General features: G+C 45.0%; 1 pseudogene; it reads left to right on the top strand.

Moving 5' to 3' along the window:
- On the top strand, positions 1-4766 carry LOC123076114 (flowering-promoting factor 1-like protein 1; annotated as a pseudogene).
- Positions 4767-6472: the final 1706 nt, after the last annotated feature.

Raw genomic sequence — 6472 nt, 5'->3', positions numbered from 1 at the left:
ATGGGTGAGGCCCGTGCTCACTACATGGACGTGGTGCTGGAGGCGCTGGAGGCCTCACTCCGGGAGAAGCATGCCAACCAAGCTTACAACCTCTACCTTCTCAACAAGCACGAACGCATGGACGAGCTACTCCCCGCCGGCACGACCGTCACGCCGTACATGGATGTGCCCGATCGAGTAGGAGGCGCTGCTCGAGTCCTACCGCTACTCTCGCCGCATCCGTCGCAAGCGTTGGAGCTACAGCCAATATCAGGTGGATTTAGAGGCCACCTACAAGGAGATGGACGATGTGGTGAATGAGGAGTTAGGCAGGAGCGAGGAGGAAGACGAGGTCACCATCTCGGCCGTGAAGCCGGCACGTCCGTGAGCTCCGCCGACAACGATGAAAAGTAGCGCATGGGAGGTCGCCGGTGCTTGTATCCCATGAAGGCCACCACTCCGACCCCCCCCCCCCCCCACGCACACACACAGAGTGTTGATGCCAAGCTTGGTGGCCTCAACATCGTCAGCCAGTTAGACGCTTGCGCGCGACGTGGAGGCAGATAGCTTCACTTCCCGTGCCTTATGCCTGCGGAGAAGGCGGGGCATCATTTTTTGGGACTCATTTTTGCGCGGACGGTCATTTTAGGCTAGGTTTATAGTCCGGTCTAGTTGAAAGATGTCTAAATATAATAAATTTGCTCCGGTTTAGATGAAACCCCTCCGGTTTTGTGTAAAAATTAATCAAGTTCATTTTCATTAAAATCCTTCCAAAATGTAATCGGACAGCTTTGGATGGCCGCTTCCTGCATCCGTGTCCACGGACCGATCCCACCTGTCCGCGGACAAATACGGTATCTGGTTTGGGGTCGGTGTTGAAGATGCCTTGAAGAAGGATTTAACGCTGCATCTGTTACTATGTATGAATAGTAGTACTAGTCAATGTGAGTATATGAATAAATTATTCCACACACATAGTGTTACTCATTGTGTTGATATGTGATTTATATACAGCAGGCCAAGTGGTCCATTAGAAAAGGGCTAGATTGATTGAGGGAAGCGAGGAAGAGCACAGGGCGGCGGCGAAATGATTAGTTGTGTTCAAATAGAAGACTTGAACCACCATAAGTGTGTGTGATATTTTTTTCCATTGCAAGTACATGTCCTTTTGCTAGTACTATAACTCAACGTTTTCATAGCCCATTTGAGGGTCCCATTCGACCAACGTCTCAATGAAAAAATGGCGTTGGGAAAAATGGCGTCGCTGTTGCCGCGGCCGACCAGTGTCGGCTAGGGATTTCTCCCAATTTGAATCCCCACCTCCAGCTCTATTTGCATTGAGGACCGACATGACCTGCATCCGTACGAGAAGGCCATCAAGTAGGGGAAGGAGAGAGGATGACAGCAATACTAGTACTTTCATTTGATCGCAAATGGAAAGCACCGCAAGAAAAAAAGGGCTACTATAATGTTTATCTTTGGTGGGGGCAGGGGCAAAATAGTTTCTTGTAGTAATTAGAGATATCTATATCTATTATTTACTAACTAGCAAAACGGTCCATCCGTTGCAACGGGAGAAAAAAAAATCATAATCTTCAATGGCCATGACCATATTTTGCTGCGTTACTGAGATATATTATCACTCTCATTTTAGTGAAATCATGCACATTTTTTCTAAATCATGAAAAAAAATTAACTTGTGAACATACCTGAAATCATGAAAGTTGTACAAATTTGTGAATACTTTTCCAGACTTTTGAACATTTTTGAATTCATGAACATTTAATACTATTTGCAAAAAATTCCAAAAAATTGTTAACATTTTGTGAAACATTTTTCTTGAATAGGCGAACATTTTTAGAATCAACGAACATTTTTTTGGAAATTTGTGGAACAATTTTTGAAATTCACGAGCACTTTTTTGATTTAACTAATATTTTTTGAAATGCATGATCATTTTTTGAATAAGTGAATATTTTATGAATCAATAAACTAGTTTGTAAGTCAGGAACGGTTTTATTTTTTTGGATATTTTTTAATTCATGAACATTTTTTGAATTGATGACGTTTTGTTCAATTTCATTAACATTGTAATAGACGAATGTACTTTATAAAAATTGCGAACATTTTCTCAATCCACAAACATTTATGAATTATTAAATATTTTATTTCAAATTCTCATTTTGTTAATTTTTGAAACATGTTTGAAGTCCCAATTATTTAAAGTAGAAAAACAAAAACGAAGAATAGAAAACAGGCGTCCCAGACAAGGGTCATCCCAAACAGGCGCGTTGCACCCAGCGTGCAGAGCGCAGTATGGAATGTTCCTACAACATGGGCCGACCCAGACAGGGATTCCCTTGTGTGAAACGTTTTTTATCACTTATAGGTGACACCACTAGGTAATATAGAGTGATCAATGGCACAAGCCTTAACGAGCGCAGGGTCATGGATGACCCCAAAGCCAGTGGGATGTCCCGAAAGTGAGTGAGATGTCTGACCTTGCGAACGTCGCGCGCGGCACACCATGTTGCACCACCTCGGAGGTCTTCGTCATTGTTGAGGATGAGTGACCGCCGCATCGTTCGAGGTACGTAGTAGGCAAGGAAGCATGGGTGTTAGCGGTCCTCGAGTAGGGTGCGTCCTCCTTCACGTGGACCAAGAAACACTTGTGCATGGACGGTAGGTGGCGGTGGCGGTGCGGAACGATGAGCAGCTGATGTGGCTCGCTCGACTTAGCGCATAGGAAACATCCGGTCTTGTACATAGCATGGCATACATAATAGAACCAACTGCCGAGGCATATGGAACATCATTCATTTGCACTCGCTCATCAAGAGTCCGAGGACGCTGATTCTAGCAAAGAGGAGGTGATTGCTCAACTCACCAAACCACACGAAAGCAGTTTCCATCTTCCTTTTGTATAAGTACTTGAAAATGAATTATGATTTTTCATGAAACTTATAGTCTAGAAAAACCTGATTTTCATTGCATTTATTGAATGACTGGAGCACATGTTCCCAAGTACACTAAGGAGTCAGTTATACTTTTTCTTTGGTTGGGTCGAAAAAGGTAGAAAAACCCTCGACTAAAAAATTGTCGTGGTTTTAAGAATTTGGTTGACATGCATGTCGGGTTCTAAATGTGGGCCATCTTTTGCCTATTTCTCGCTCATCACCTTGCGGCCGTAACTTCCAGTGTGCGATGATATGGATGGTAAGGGTAAGCCGGTTCAGATATCGTCGATGGGCGTCGTGGTGAAAAATAGTTTGTGTTAGATTTCGATCGGACCTTCGATTGTCTGCTTCCATCGACGAAATACGAAAGACGCATGTTGTCACCTTCCTTCTCCATTGTTCAGAAATGCTCTTTGGCTCTGCAACCAGAATGGAGGTTGGCGCTGGATCCATGGCAAAACTAAGTTCATTCTTTCCTCTTAGCCGATTGGATAAAAACTGGCATATGTTAGTAAAAAGAAAGCTCCACCACGTGGATCTTATGGAGAGGTTGGAGATTCCACTCGTTGGCACAATTTTTGGGAAGGATAACCAATTAGCCATGTGTCCCGGCCGATTGGGGATCGGTACAAATCCATGTTCTAATTAACTAGTACTAGAAGCGCATATAGTAGAGGTTATGGTATCCACGAAAGCCACTGATCAAATGCATAGATTAACCGAAGAATGGACCTTTTGCTTTATAAGGTGTTAACTAATTTGGATTTCTTACATGCAGCCGGCCTTGATTTTCCGAAGCAATGCAAGCGAATTTCTATTAGTTTCCTGATTTAATAACTAGAGATGTGCAATTAGATAATTTTTTGTCAGATTCTGATAGATATTAGAGAGCGGAAATGTATTCCATTATCCTAGGGAATAAAAGACTTGATAGATAGCTGAAGTGATAGACATGCCATCACGTATGCATTAGCTAACTAGAAATTTGGAGAAGCTTAACAAAGATAAACTCCATCATGTGTTTTTCTCTTAAAAAAAACTCCATCTTGTGCTGCGCATGCACCAAATATATAAGTGTTAGATGGCACATTTTATCTTATCTCAATCATGTGAGGCATCTTCCAGCGCTGACCAAACCTAAAGTTAAAATGCATGCCTTTCTCATGCACGCATATTTTATGTGTCTAAATAATATTACTATTATATTTTGCTACGGCCAGCTGTACACGTATAAACAGGAAAACATGTTCATGCCCATTTACATGTGACCTGCTCCACTCTTCATCCATCCTTCTATATATACACTAATATATGTATCCTCTCGCTTGTTCCATCCATCTCCAGCGTCCTAATCTCTCTCTCTCTCTCGTCTTGTTTGTTGGCCATCTTTCTCTATCCGGACTCGGAGCCCAAGACCCCGGGGTCGGGGGTGTGGGTGTTCAAGAACGGGGTGGTCCGGCTGGTGGAGAACCCCGGGAGCGTCCTAACGTCGACGGTGCGGCGCAAGGTGCTGCTGCACACGGCGAGCAACGAGGTGGTGAGTTCCTACTCAGCGCTCGAGAGTCGAAGCTGATGGCGCTCGGGTGGGAGCGCTACTACGGGGACCCGGCGTTGCTGCAGTACCACAAGCGTGGCAGTGTCGACCTCATCTCCCTCCCCCGGGAGTTCTCCCACTTCTCCTCCGTACATATTGTAGAGAATGATTTGGTGCATCGATAATAGATTGATCGTGCACTACGCACATATATATAGGTACAAGGGGTGCGACCGGTATCTTGTCTCCTAAGATACACGTACATAGAAAGGGAGACAGATACTGCATACTGGACGCAGACCTACGTACATATACACATGTTCAACACCCCCCCCCCCCCAGTCGAAGCGTTGCCTGTGACGCAAAGACTGGACCGAAAACTCTCGAAAGTCAAGGTGGGTAGTCCCTTCGTCGTCACATCGGTGAACTGCTGATCGGTGGGCACATGTAGAACACGAACACAACCAAGTGCTACGTGCTCCCGGACGAAGTGGATGTCGAGCTTGATGTGCTTCGTCCGTCGGTGATGGACAGGGTTGGCAGCGAGGTACATCGCGGAGACGTTATCGTAGTAGACAAGCGTCGCCTTGGTGACCTCACAGAGCAACTCCTGAAGTAGCTGTCATAGCCATGAACACTCCACGACGGCGTTGGCCACGGCCCGATACTCGGCCTCGGCGCTCGATCGTGATACCGTGGGTTGTCGTTTAGACGACTACGAAATCAAAGAGGGCCCGAGGTAGAAACAGTAGACGGAAGTGGAGCGTCGAGTGTCGGGACACCCAGCCCAGTCGGCGTCGGAGTAGGCGACAAGGCTGGTGTCCGGCGAGGCCGTCAGGGTGAGACCCATGGCTGTGGTGCCACATATGTACCGAAGTATACGTTTCATGAGAGCCCAATGGGTGTCACGAGGAGCGTGCATGTGAAGACACACCTGCATTGAAGGTCATGTCACTACCGAACCTCGTAGGACGACAAGGACGCGTACTGCTTCGGAGTGGTACGGTGACCCTGTCTTGAAGGTCATGTTGCTAGACAACAATGAACCTACGAGCTATGGAGAAGCAATGATGGGCCCAAATTCCAACAAATGGTTAGGAGCCATGAAATCCGAGATAGGATCCATGTATCAGAACAAAGCATGGACTTTGGTGGACTTGCCCAATGATCGGCAAGCCATTGAGATAAATGGATCTTTAAGAAGAAGACCGACGTGGACGGTAATGTCACCGTCTATGAAGCTCGACTTGCGGTGAAGAGTTTTTCACAAGTTCAAGGAGTTGACTACGATGAGATTTTCTCATCCGTAGCGATGCTTAAGTCCGTCGGAATCATGTTAGCATTAGCTGCATTTATGAAATCTGGCAGATGGATGTCAAAACGAGTTTTCTTACTAGTTTTCGTAAGGAAAGATTGTATGTGATACAATCAGAAAGGTTTTGTCGATCCTAAGGATGCTAAAAGGAATGCTAGCTCCAGCGATCCTTCCATGGACTGGAGTAAGCATCTCGGAGTTGGAATATACACTTTGATAAAATGATCAAAGATTTTGGGTTTATACAAAGTTTATGAGAAACTTGTATTTCCAAATAAGTGAGTGGGAGCACTATGGAATTTCTGATGAGTATATGTTGTTGACATATTGTTGATCAGACATGATGTAGAATTTCTAGAAAGCACATAGGGTTATTTGAAAAGTGTTTTTCAATGGAAAACCTGGATTATGCTACTTGAACAATAAGCATCAAGATCTATAAGATAGATCAAAATGCTTAATAATACTTTCAAATGAGCACATACCTTGACATGATCTTGAAGGTGTTCAAGATGGATCAGTCAAAGAAGGAGTTCTTGCCTGAGTTGTAAGGTATGAAGTTAAGAGTTAAAGCTCGACCACGGCAGAAGAGAGACAAAGGACGAAGGCCGTCCCCTACGCTTCAGACGTAGGCTCTATAGTATGCTATGCTGTGTACCGCACCGGAAGTGTGCCTTGCCATGAGTC

The sequence above is a fragment of the Triticum aestivum genome, chromosome 1B, assembly GCF_018294505.1.
Source record: "Triticum aestivum cultivar Chinese Spring chromosome 1B, IWGSC CS RefSeq v2.1, whole genome shotgun sequence".
In the NCBI taxonomy this organism is placed as follows: domain Eukaryota; kingdom Viridiplantae; phylum Streptophyta; class Magnoliopsida; order Poales; family Poaceae; genus Triticum; species Triticum aestivum.
This window is presented reverse-complemented; position numbering and strand designations above follow the sequence as displayed.